Below are 13,945 nucleotides of genomic sequence, written 5' to 3'. Positions count from 1 at the left end.
GTCTGGAGTTACCTGTAAGTATTGTGACAGTTAGAAGACGTCCGTGTGAAGCTAATCTATTTTCAAGAATCCCCCGCAAAGTCCCTCTGTTAAAAAAAAGGCATGTGCAGAAGAGGTTACAATTTGCCAAAGAACACATCAACTGGCCTAAAGAGAAATGGAGGAACATTTTGTGGACTGATGAGAGTAAAATTGTTCTTTTTGGGTCCAAGGGCCACAGGCAGTTTGTGAGACGACCCCCAAACTCTGAATTCAAGCCACAGTACACAGTGAAGACAGTGAAGCATGGAGGTGCAAGCATCATGATATGGGCATGTTTCTCCTACTATGGTGTTGGGCCTATTTATCGCATACCAGGGATCATGGATCAGTTTGCATATGTTAAAATACTTGAAGAGGTCATGTTGCCCTATGCTGAAGAGGACATGCCCTTGAAATGGTTGTTTCAACAAGACAATGACCCAAAACACACTAGTAAACGGGCAAAGTCTTGGTTCCAAACCAACAAAATTAATGTTTTGGAGTGGCCAGCCCAATCTCCAGACCTTAATCCAATTGAGAACTTGTGGGGTGATATCAAAAATGCTGTTTCTGAAGCAAAACCAAGAAATGTGAATGAATTGTGGAATGTTGTTAAAGAATCATGGAGTGGAATAACAGCTGAGAGGTGCCACAAGTTGGTTGACTCCATGCCACACAGATGTCAAGCAGTTTTAAAAAAACTGTGGTCATACAACTAAATATTAGTTTAGTGATTCACAGGATTGCTAAATCCCAGAAAAAAAAAATGTTTGTACAAAATAGTTTTGAGTTTGTACAGTCAAAGGTAGACACTGCTATTTTTTTGAACACACCCCTTTCAACTAATTGCCCAATTGCACAGCCTTAAGAGCGTGCATATCATGAATGCTGGGTCTTGTTTGTTTTCTGACAATCTACTGAACCTACTGGTAACTTGTTTGCCACGTAGCAATAAAAAATATACTAAAAACCTTGATTATTCTGGTTAGTCACATTGTACTGCTATTATTTTGAACAATACTGTACCAGTGCTTTTCATGGTTTTCACTGTTTAACCACAGCCCTGTAACAGTTCTTGCAACACCCAGAAGTACTGAATGCATGTAGTCTGGCACAGACCCTTCAATGACATCAAAACTGGGAAGCCGACACAATGCACTTGGTCCTTTGACACCCATAACAGGCTGTCCAGACTCTAACGCAGCTTCTACAAATTCATTTGTCTGTTCCTGACTGCGAAGCTGGAGGTCTTTCTGAAAAGGATATACACGAGTAGATCCTCTGCCCTTTTCAATACATTTTCCTTTGTGAAGGCAATAGGAGCAGCCATATTCACCATTGAACTGTTTGACATTCTGTATTAAAGGTCTGGCAACTGAGTCACTCATCAGAACTAGAGGGATTACTTTTGTATTGATAGAAACACCTTTGTCATTTTACAAAAGGATTTAAGAATGTTCTCATATGAGGCTTCTTATCCCCAAACCACAGTCCACAAAGGAGTACATTATCCTGTCTCATTTTCAACGGCAACTCATTAATGGTACATAAGAGAGGCCAAATACTACAAGGGGACTTTTTAAAAACTGGCACACCATCACAGCTAAATGTCAAGGTAAGGGTTGAAAGGGGCGTATCTGAACCACTTAAAGCTTTCTGATACAAAAAACCATCACAGATATCACTGAGGGATGTTGATGTTTCTTTTTGCCTTTTTACCAATTCGTCTGCAATTCCTGGAATTTTCAAAAGATTTTTTATCTGATCTTCCAAGGAGAGGTATATGAAAAAATTATTGGTGAACCTGCTGGCTTTGTCATGAGTAATGTTGCATTGAACACAATGAACATGGTCCAGTTCAGCTGACATTATGTCATTGCACTGGTCACACACATAACAGATTCTCATAATGTCTTTGGTATAATCGAAAGCTTTGTAAAAGGAGTATTTTGTCCTGCATACCGAATCATTACCACCAACAACATTTAGGATTCTCATAATATCCTCAAGACAGTCATTGGTCAAATTGTGTTTGAGCTTAAGTGCCAGAAGTAGTAGTTGGGTTTGCTCTTTTGTTTGACCTGAATCCGCTGGATCCTCTATCTGAACAGGACTGGAAGTGCACTCTTCATCAGGAGTAGTTAGCTGGATGTCTTCTGGGATGGGGTCTGGGAATGGCTAAAAAAAAAAAAAAAAAAGAAAAAACGAGAATTATGGGTCCTGTTAACATCACATTAATACTCTTTGAAGAGATAACAAGTCTTGAAAACAGAAAAATAAGATGTTACTTGTTATAAAGGAGAAATTAATTAAAAAGGATAGTGAAAGTTCTGTAATCCTTTACTCACCCTCAAGTTGTTCTAAACCTGTAAGATTTTCTTCCCTGTTGAACACAAAATATGGTAAGCTATTTTGAAGAATGCAGGTAACCAAACAGTTAATGGACCCCATTGACTTGCATAGTATAAATTCTATAAAACAGAAATACAGTGCAAGTCAACAGAGAACAGAAACTGTTTTGTTACCAACATTCTTTAAAATATCTTATTTTGTGTTCAACAGAACAAGGAAACTACAGGTTTAGAACAACATGAAGGTGAGTAAATTAGCATTAATTAATTAATTAAAGGGATGTATCAATTGTAAACTGTGAAAATTACCAGAACCATACCTTATGACATTCCTTGATAACATTCTCAAGGTCTTCTGCTACCTTAATTCTGAAAAAGAAAAAAACATATACAGTAATGAATAAAATGTAAGTGCTTACTGCTTTAAAAAAATTCTAAGTTTACTGCCATTAATGCCTCCAAAACATAGCAAAAAGTGCCAAGCTGTAACTTTTTTTAATAATTACATTTTTAATAATTACTTGCTTGATAGTAATATCATAGTTTCTGTTTTTGAATTCAGTTAGTCATCTACAACTGATTCATAAAACCTAATTACTAAAAAGAGTCACTCATAAAATGATAACTATAGCGATACATATAAAATATATAACGTTATATGCTTTAAGAATCATTCTAAGAATAAATTTCACACCACAACTATTATACACCTAACATTATATTATTCAAGAACATGCAGAGAAATCGGACATACTCGCGCTATAAATCATGAAAGTGTAAACTCCTAGTAAGATCGCGAGTGCTAGGGTGTCATTTGGGACAGGGCCTAAATCCGAGACTGTCCTCCTCTTAAAAACGACCACATAGGTCGTTTGTGCAAGCAGCATATTACGACCTATTATTACGTTTTAAAATCAAGCGCCCTCTAGCGGCCGTATTACGACAGTCTCGTTTGTCGGGTGTGTCGTCATCAAATGACCTTTGACTGTCGTTACCATCGTTACCACCCAAAAAAAGGAGGCGTGACCCAACATCTTACCATGCGTTGTTGTCCAGGTTTGTAAACAATTTTATTTTATGGTTTATTTTTTAAGGTACTGTTCTGATTGTCTGCAATTAATGTCAAAGTAAGTGCAGTTTGACGTTTTCTTTACAAATATGTTGTGAATGCCAGTGAACGAATGTGTGGCAATCGCAACGAATCTGAAATGACCAGTGACCACAACACTTACCATATTTTTTTTTTTACCATGATAACTGTTTTACTGTGGTATTTGTAGTTAAAAATCATTAACCACAATGCCATGCCTTTAATACCTTTTTGTAATGTAATTGTGATTCAGTGTTTTTTTTCTTTTCAGTTTTGCAGTTTCTTCATATCACATACATCTCCAGCTCCTACAACAACATTCAGTGTCCAGCAGCTCTTTATGATGCTCTCTCTCTCTCTCTCTCTCTCTCTCTCTCTCTCTCTCTTTCTCTCTCACTCTCTCTCTCTCTCTCTCTCTCATTTTCGTTTCCTATTTTTCTGAACTGTAATTCATAAATAAGTCACACATATTTTTCTTTCTTTCTCTTGTTCATCATGGCATATTTTCACAGCTCAGAATCAGATTTTGATCAGTTCTTGTATTAACAGGGAACTTGTACTCGAAGCTCAACTTGAAGAAGTTTCCAGTGAAGATGAAGTCCTTCAAAGGTTCGACACAGGTAATGTTGAAGATATGTAGTTATAACTGATTTACTTTAATTAATTTATCCTTACTTTATGTTAATAACGTTCCTTATAGTCCTTCCTTTCAAATATTTTGTTCACAGATCATTTCTAACACACTGTCTAAACATGTATGTATTAAAACAACAACAACAACTTCTTACTTTTTCTTTATTCCAGCTGAAAAGGAAGACCATGGGCCTGTCAAACCTTGTTTGTGGAGAGGGATGAATTTGACCATCTTGTGTGTTTACGGAGAAGACCAAAAGCTGCTAAGGCAGATATTTCCAGAGGTACGTCTGTGTTGATCTGAGCACCTCGACAGAACTTTACTGCAGTTACATTTTGCACCGAATTTTGTTTTTTACTTTTTTAAATACCTCACGACCTTTACATCAGTAAATGTGCTATGTCAAAGTATTAATAATTCAAACAATTTCAGCAAATTCATATGATATTGTACAAGCGTACTCTCCAGCTTTTCCTCCTGCTGTCATTGACCATCGCCTCAGCTCTCATGCAGACTGTGTCAGGAAATGCTGTGTAACTTGTCATGTGACACAAAAGGGGCCGGTTGCGTAAACATAGCTATTATGTTAAGACTGTGACCAACTAGCAGTTAACCAAGAGATAATCATATTTCTTAGTAAAATTGGACCAATCTATGTTTTTGTAACTGACTTTAAACAATTATGACAAGTCTAGAGTAAATCAAATTATATGGCTAACTTTTTTAAAGATTAGTTTAAGCAGTTTATGCAACCGGCCCCAGGTCTTTAATTTATTTGACCAAATTAGATCATTTAAAGGTGTTTACAACAAGAACAATAACTATAATGACTATTTTAGCATCGCTACCAACAAATTATAAAGTTCTGTTTATTATTATACACGCTGCAGTTATGTTGTCTTTAACCACTAGCCCGTTGCTAGGGGGAAGTCGTGGCTTAGTGCTTAGAAAGTTTGACTCTTAACCATAAAGTTGTGGGTTTGAGTCTCGGCCCGGCAATACGACTTTTTTTGCGCTGCCCCCAACTGCTCACCGGGCACCGTAACATAAATGATCCCCACTGCTCCGTGTGTGTGTGTTCACTGCTGTGTGTGTGCACTTTGGATGGGTTAAATGCAGAACAAGAATTCTAAGTATGGGTCACCATACTTGGCTGTATGTCACGTCACTTTCATTTGTTGTCAATGTTTTAATTATTCATCATGTTATAAATTCAATTTTTTCCTGTCTTGCAGGATTTCTGACAGATTACTGAGTCCTTCTCCATCAGCTCTCCACAATAGCAGCCCTTCCAAAAGCATCCACATCACTCTCTCTTGTGTGGCACATCTGCTCTCAGTCGTTAGCATGTCTACTTGTATTATTTCTCCTCTAGTCAACACTCCCATCTCTACTGTGAACACTCCTGTCACTATCACCATCCCACCTACTGTATTCTATATGCCATATATATATATATATATATATATATATATATATATATATATATATATATATATGTGTGTGTGTGTGTGTGTGTGTGTGTGTGTGTGTGTGTGTGTGTGTGTGTGTGTGTGTGACCTTTAAGGTCATTTAATGATAGAAATGCATTTTCCAGCTGAAAATGATTTATAAAATATAATTATTAATAACCGTTTTAGTTTGTCTTGCATATGTTCACAACAGAAGCGATCAGTGATTACAGGAGATTAAGAGGTAATCATGTGAAATATTAGTCTTAACAATATTTTTCTAATTAGTTAATCACTTTTAAATGAAAGAAAAGAATATGATTTCAGCTGGTGCCTTGCAACTCCTGGTTTGTAAAAATATTATTTGGCATTTTATAAACTTCTCTGCAAACAAATTGACAATTTTTATTTATTTATTCATTTTTTTTATTTTATATATATATTTTTATATTAGCCAATTTAGTTTTAAAGGGATTTTCTATTACATAATTCTGTCTGTACCTATTAGTTACTTTATCAATCAGTAATTTTTAAAAGTTGTTATATTTCACAATAATATATTATTTTTTTGTTTTTATTTCTTCATAGTGACAAACTAGAGAGAAAGAATGGTGTTATTTGCATTGTTTGTCTGAAAAGTTTGACATATCAATAAACACTGATATGGAAATTACTAAAGAAAAATTATCCCTGTGTTTTTTAAATTGTATTTATTTATTTATTTTTATTATTATTTTCCTTTTTTTCTGTAGTTTAACTGGTAGAGCTAAAAATTGCAAGATTGTAAATACATCTCCAAAAAACACACAAGTGATTAAATGTATACATTTAATACACTATAAATATATAAATATAATATTATTTTTTCATACAGTATATGCAAAAATGTTGAGCTTAAATATTGTACATTAATATTAGGGTAAAGAATGTGTATAATCGCAAATATGAGGCCCTTGTTTGAAAATAAATAACTGTAATCAACAAATCTATTGCTGAATCAGGTTTACCCCACAATGCAAATCCGTCATTTTAGTTTTATATTTAGTGGGTGAAAATAAATTCACCACAAGAACCCGGAAAAGCCTGTCATGAATGGCCGTATATGGACAAGTAAGGGTGTCGCTTCTGCTCAACTGGATTTTCATTGGCTTTGAAATCCACTTGGCACTCGAGGACTCGCTGTGACTGGACTTTCTTTTAGCCCAAATTAAAAAACGTTTAATGTTGCAAAGTAAATTTTGCTGTAATTATTACGTCAATAGTACCTTCAGTTAACAATGGTGCATTGCTATATTTTGTGAAATTACCTCTTTACCGAGATCCTAACCTTAAACCTGAACATAACTTAATTGAACTACAAAAAACAGCGCCATGACTTTCACTTTCCATCGATAGAATGGCTAAGGCTTATGGGCAATGTAGTTTAAAATGTTTAATAATGAAATTGTGAAAAATACTTCTTTTTTTAAACAAAGGGATATCTAAGCATGTTTATTGTGCAAAGTTATATGACATATGTGAGAGGCAGGCTGACATTTTTTATTTTACTAAGAGTACTTTTATAAACACATGTATAGCACTTTTCTATGAATGTTTGAAAGCTGTGCCAAACATTATTTAGTAAACATAGCATAATGAGTTGTCCTACCAATTTTCTTTTTGAAACTATAATCAGATTTTGATTTACAGCCATTTGGAATGTTAATTGTTTTGCTCTTCAAGGGGACTCTACTGGGCCCCTGGGGATGGAAGGGCAGGAAAAAAATGCACAGCTCTATTCTCATCATTGGCAACAAACTGTTGAGACACATTTTGTAGGTTGTCTTTTCAAAAGCATACCATTATGTAAGTTGGAAGTCATAGTTATCTTAGAATTAAGACACCAGAAAATCAACATAAGTGCCCATTTGGAAAGAGCTCAATTTATTTCATAAGATCAAGAGCAATAATACAGTGCTAATAGTAAACAAAGACAACAAATACATATTCTGACATTTCATCAGACAAGGCCAATGTGTCATTCAGTAAGACAATGTGTGACAGTGTGCAGTTTATGGTTCCATACAATTCATGCAATTTAAAGAATCATAATATAAAATACCTAATTCATAAATCTCTGTAAAGAATGTCTCATCTTTGTCCTGATCAGGAGCTAGACATCAGTAATGTGCATGAACATCTTCATTATAATACAGAACAGGATTCATGTTGATCTTTCCTTGATTCATCACCTTCAGTTGTGCATGAAGTCCATGCAGTCTCTTCTAATGCAGCTCTTCATCTAACTGAATTTCATTAATATTACTAAATGTTCATGTCTTCATCAAAACAACCATGGTGATTATATGTGTTGTTTACAAAATTAAATGGTGTATCTACCAAAAAACCATCTCTAGTACAGAATATTCACCATACTTGATTATCCAACACCATACGCAATATTTTACTAGGATGCAGCATAAAGACAGATAAAGAAGCATATTAAGACAAATTATATTCAAGTGAAATAAAAATGGGTTACATTAAAACCATTTTATTTTAATCAGATGAAGAAACCCAGATGAAGGCATGGTGAAATGTCTTGAGCACCAAAGAATCACATCCAGTTTCCTTCTCATCATCAGAGCTCTCCTGGTTTTCTTCAAATCCATGTCTCTATCATGATCTTCTTCAATGTCATAAACAATTTGCAATTGTTATCCAGCACAACAATACAACTGATGAACAAGTCATGTGACCAATTCAAATCAAATCATTTTATTATCACAATACCATGAATGCAAGTATACAGGTGGTAAAATGCTTTTCTGCAAACTGCAGCATGACAAGTACTGAATATATTTGCAACACATATACAGTATCAAAAATATAAACCGTATACATAAGAGCTCAATACAGGTAGAAAATATAGTGCAATACTATACTATACAGAGAGAACAAAATGAAAACAATCACTGTATACTGTAGATATACCTCTGCCCACTGCTCCGGGTGTGTGTTCACAGTGTGTGTGTGTTCACTGCTCTGTGTGTGTGCACTTCGGATGGGTTAAATGCAGAGCACAAATTCTGAGTATGGGTCACCATACTTGACTGTATGTCACGTCACTTTCACTTTCAGTACAGTATGAATTAGTGCAAACAGAATATCAGGTTGCAGAATAATAGTGAGTCAGAGTCCAGTCAGTGTAGCTGATAGAGTGCAGTGCACACAGTATGAGGCTGCTGGTGTGTGTATGTGTGTGTGTGTGTGTGTGTGTGTGTGTGGTGTTACTGGTACGAGTTCAGTTCAGTCTGATTGCCTGTTGAAGGAACTTGTTTTGCAGTCTGCTGGTGCTGGTTCTGTGATAATGTCTGTCTGATGGTGATGTTGAGAGCAATCCATGGCTCGTGTGGCTGGAGTCTCTGACGGTCCTCAACAAAAGAAAAACCTTGCGTAGATGTCCTGGAGAGACAAAATCCTTGTGTCAATTATATATTATTATTATTTAGAATTGTTGTAATGGACATACCATTGATTCCTGTTGAAGGTTGTTGGAGGTATGGGCTGTCAGTTGTGAAGTTTCTTTTATGGCCGTAACATCTGTGCAGTCACACAGCTGTTTGGGAATTCAGTCTTCACAGTTTCAGGCTGCAGCGCTGCATTTGGTGACCATTGACTCCTCCATCTCTGGCCTCAGACCCGCTTCTCTTTAGTCTGGAGTGAAGACAAATGTTCTCAGTACCAGCTTTCCTTCTACTGCAGTCTTTCTGTACAAGTAGAAAATAATAAAAACAGTCATAACAAATCAGTTATGTATTGAAAACTCATAGTACATATGAAGACTTCAGATGCAAAGGCATCTAAGTTCCACCTGAAGTTTTCTTCTAAAATTCTTCTTAGAAGAACATTTCATACAGAACTTAAAGGCTTTTGCATCTGAAGTCTTCATATACAACACATCTCGTTCTTCATTTCTCCATCAACTGACTTCATCCTCCTTCAAAAACTGTAAGTCCATAAGAAAAATAGTTTTGGTGAATACAGGTGCAGGTGTCAGTACTCACCATATTCAGTCATTTTCTGCCCAAATTCCAGAAATGATGCCCTGATGATTTGTTCATTCTAGGACTTATAAAAAGATGTATATGTGAAAAATGATAATTGCTGACTTGAATAGAGATCAACATCATATGCTGTACTAATGCATTGCTTGAATACAGACACATCAATGGGGATGAGCACCTTTTCACTCTTTTCTGTTTGGGCACAATAGAGCCATGTTCATTCCTCATCCCCAACAGGACTGATGTTCTTTGTGTTTTTGCTCTTCAGCTGTAAAACAAAAATATGTCTATTAACCCCATGTTTAATTACTATTGCTTATTACATATGAATTAAGACAGATATAATTAAGTAAATTCACCAAAAGATTCAGGTTAGAGGATTAAATGAATATTGATTACAATTTTCTACAAACCTTTCTTGGAGAGGGCTGATCATGACAGGAACTTGCTGAGCCACACTAGTAGACATTCAGTTGACAAACCTGAAAGAGGCCATCATGCAACCATCCGCTCTGTTTGTACCTTACAACAGAGCAAGAGAGAATGTGTGAGTGAGTGGAGAGAGTAAAGGACTAAGATGAAGACAAACAAGCAAAGAAAGGCAAAATCTTGCGTTTGAGTTTAACAAAATGAGAGGGAAGAAAGCTGTATCTTCAAGCTATATTATTCTCAATTATTTTCTACACTATAACATGCAGCAGGATTGTTGTAAGCAGTTTAAAGACCTCTTCATACCAAGGATGAGTCCATACTTAATGACACAGAGGAACAACATCAGTGGAATATATTTTCCAGCTGATGAACATTAAACAGCCAATCAAAATGCACATTTCAAAAGCTTGATCATTTAAAGTGGCAGACATCAACGTCGCTGCAGTGTGTATATTAATAAACATAACTTTATCATTGGTTGATGTTGGTGTGGATGCTAAAATAGTTATTGTAGTTACTATTCTTGGTGTGAACAGCCTTAAATGATCTAATTTGGCCAAATTAACTGAAGATCTGATGTGTCACATGACAAGTTACACAGCATTTCCTGACTTGCTTTTAAACAGACGTGTTCAATTAAAATCAACATGGAAATAAAGGCAGACTGTGAGGTGCGGACAGATATCATGTACTGTTAGAACGGGTTAAGACGGTGCTAATAAAGAATACAGTGGACTCAATATAAACTTTAGGATATAACGCTCTGACTACTTAAAATGGACACAGTCTGCATGAGAGCTGAGGCGATGGTCAATGACAGCAGGAGGAAAAGCTGGAGAGTACGCTTGTACAATATCATATGAATTTGCTGAAATTGTTTGAATTATTAATACTTTGACATAGCACAGGGTTTGTACTGATGGGGTCGTGAGGTATTTAAAAAAGTAAAAAACATAAAATTCGGTGCAAAATGTAACTGCAGTAAAGTTCTGTCGAGGTGCTCAGATCAACACAGACGTACCTCTGGAAATATCTGCCTTAGCAGCTTTTGGTCTTCTCCGTAAACACACAAGATGGTCAAATTCATCCCTCTCCACAAACAAGGTTTGACAGGCCCATGGTCTTCCTTTTCAGCTGGAATAAAGAAAAAGTAACAAGTTGTTGTTGTTGTTTTAATACATACATGTTTAGACAGTGTGTTAGAAATGATCTGTGAACAAAATATTTGAAAGGAAGGACTATAAGGAACGTTATTAACATAAAGTAAGGATAAATTAATTAAAGTAAATCAGTTATAACTACATATCTTCAACATTACCTGTGTCGAACCTTTGAAGGACTTCATCTTCACTGGAAACTTCTTCAAGTTGAGCTTCGAGTACAAGTTCCCTGTTAATACAAGAACTGATCAAAATCTGATTCTGAGCTGTGAAAATATGCCATGATGAACAAGAGAAAGAAAGAAAAATATGTGTGACTTATTTATGAATTACAGTTCAGAAAAATAGGAAAGGAAAATGAGAGAGAGAGAGAGAGAGAGAGAGAGAGAGAGAGAGAGAGAAAGAGAGAGAGAGAGAGAGAGAGAGAGAGAGAGAGAGAGAGAGCATCATAAAGAGCTGCTGGACACTGAATGTTGTTGTAGGAGCTGGAGATGTATGTGATATGAAGAAACTGCAAAACTGAAAAGAAAAAAAAAACACTGAATCACAATTACATTACAAAAAGGTATTAAAGGCATGGCAAATGTGTTACTTAACTAAAGAGTACACAATAAGCACAGTTACTGTGGTGAAAAGCATGGTAACGTGTTTATACTACAAATACCAAAGTAAAACTACAGTTATGACGGGAGATACATTGAGTTGTGGTTACTGAGGTTTTATAACACGTGACATGGTTCAGCGACATGTTACTATGGTAAAAACATGGTAAATGCGCGACTTTTACATGACCTCTTTCCACCACAGGCGAATTTCAAACGAATATCACAATGAAAACTAACTTTATAAAGCTGCAGATTTCGATTAAATGATTTGAACGTCAAACTGGTTTAATAGGACATACAGTGTCCAGTATCGATTTGAAAATAAAAACTCATATTATTCATAAACGATCGACTACTTTATGAGACGGGAGAAAACCTTACCTGTACATGTCATCTAAAATCCATATCATCAAAATCCACGAACATCTGGGAGAGTTTAAATCAAACAATTCAAAACGCAAATAGCAAACATGTTAAAATAAACCCACAATGCATTTAGGCGAAAGTTCATTTATCACACCTCCTGTTGCCAATAGGGGCGCTAATTTAGAGAACGCTCGTGTGGGTCGTATTTATGGATAGTGACAAACGACCCATACGGTCGTATGAGTTGGAGGACTTGTTGCTAAATCCCCTGATCAAAAGAGGCAACACGTGATTACCGGTAATACGGGAGCCGGGGTACACCTTTATCTTTTTTAGTTCATGGGCTGTACACGTTCTGAGGAATCAAAAGAACCGACTATGAATTATTGGTGACTAACTTGTTCGCACCATAAGCATCAGAAACAAAATACACCCGGCCAGAACGGCTGATTGAGGAAAATTGTAATGGCGTTTTGGTTGGTGTTAATAGACCTAGCAGTGGGAGAAATTTTATCCACGCACCTTTTTTTAAGGGCCCATCTTCGTATGGTTCTTGGAGGTATTTCCTCTTCAGCATCAGTTAGATACCGTTTATACGAAATCCTGTGTAGAGGCTCGCTCATTGTGTCTGTAAATCATATGTGACATATTGATGAAATTAAGAACAACATTATTGAGGATTAATCGTAAAACCCGAAGGGTTAAAGTTAAACATGTGTAATAAAGATAGAATGTATTGTGACATGCTTACCAAGTAGTCTTTCAGAGAATAAAAAAAATGCATCGTCTGAAATCCATCCGTCAACGCGCGCAGCCACGCCCTGTATGCATGGCGCAATGCCTTGATGATATAATAAAACTACATAATTAGATTTAATTTAAAGGTAAAATAATATATTTAAGAGAATACTAAAATGTTTTAATGTAAGTGCAAATACATTATAAAATGTCAACAATTTAGTTAATTAAAAAAGCAGTATGATGACGTCATTAAGAAAAAAAAAACCGTTGCCTGAGGCGCGAATTATGTGACTGCACCGAGGATAGGAGACGGGAAGAAACAAGTCGATTATGTTTGCGCTAATTAAGTGGGTGGAGGATGAAAAATTCTCAATTCTTCCAACTGCACACATTAGAGGATTTGATGAGGATGAATACTCAGCGGGTCTAGAAGAAAATGACGTTTACTTTGTGGAGTGGCACCAAGGCGTCAAAGAGCCGAAAGGCGGGTGGCCGGTTTTTGAGGCCTCCATCATCAAGATAGCAGGTAACGTTACCTATTTTTATTATCCTATCCACCTTATTCCTGACGAGCATACTGCGTTTTGATTTATGGCAGGTAACTTACTTCCCGTTTTGGGGAACTTCCATTCCATGAGTAGGATAATGTCCCCAGTTTTTTAAATAAACGTATTGTTGCATTTATAGAGCTTTGACAAGACCCGTAAGACTTTTGTTCATCTTCGGAACACAAATTAAGATATTTTTGATTAAATCTGAGAGCTGTCTCACTCCTCCATAAGGGATTGAAACTTGCTGGCCCAGAATAGTTATTAAAGTAATCGTTAATATAGTCCAAGTGACTAACGTTACAGTGTAAGTTAGTCACTTGGACTATTTTAACGATGCCTTTAATATACTCTTATGTCATCCTTTATTATTCTGGATACACTTATAACAAGATGTCAGTAAAATATTCATAAAAAAATAAATAAATTATATATATATATATATATATATATATATATATATATATATATATATATATATATATATTAAAATAAACAGG

General features: G+C 35.8%; 2 long non-coding RNA genes across 4 annotated transcripts; one reads left to right on the top strand and one right to left on the bottom strand.

Moving 5' to 3' along the window:
- The first annotated feature begins 2,614 nt into the window (after window positions 1–2,614).
- On the top strand, window positions 2,615–5,562 carry LOC128019488 (uncharacterized). 3 transcript variants are annotated; one of them, XR_008185177.1, is made up of 4 exons: window positions 2,615–3,499; window positions 3,734–4,082; window positions 4,267–4,379; window positions 5,332–5,562. It is a non-coding gene; the product is annotated as an uncharacterized LOC128019488 (long non-coding RNA). The 3 variants fall into 3 exon arrangements; XR_008185176.1 differs by having other exon boundaries at window positions 2,891–3,428; XR_008185178.1 differs by having other exon boundaries at window positions 3,076–3,499; window positions 4,012–4,082.
- Window positions 5,563–8,499: 2,937 nt separating this feature from the next.
- Window positions 8,500–12,179, bottom strand: LOC128019487 (uncharacterized). Its single transcript, XR_008185175.1, has 7 exons — window positions 11,344–12,179; window positions 11,047–11,159; window positions 10,007–10,115; window positions 9,772–9,861; window positions 9,594–9,657; window positions 9,059–9,296; window positions 8,500–8,991 (listed from the first exon to the last, which is right to left on the bottom strand). It is a non-coding gene; the product is annotated as an uncharacterized LOC128019487 (long non-coding RNA).
- Between the last annotated feature and the right edge of the window lie 1,766 nt (window positions 12,180–13,945).

Source organism: Carassius gibelio, chromosome A9, assembly GCF_023724105.1.
Source record: "Carassius gibelio isolate Cgi1373 ecotype wild population from Czech Republic chromosome A9, carGib1.2-hapl.c, whole genome shotgun sequence".
NCBI classification, from domain to species: Eukaryota; Metazoa; Chordata; class Actinopteri; order Cypriniformes; family Cyprinidae; genus Carassius; species Carassius gibelio.
The sequence above is the reverse complement of the archived record's forward strand: the minus strand, read 5'-3'. Positions and strand labels throughout refer to the sequence as shown.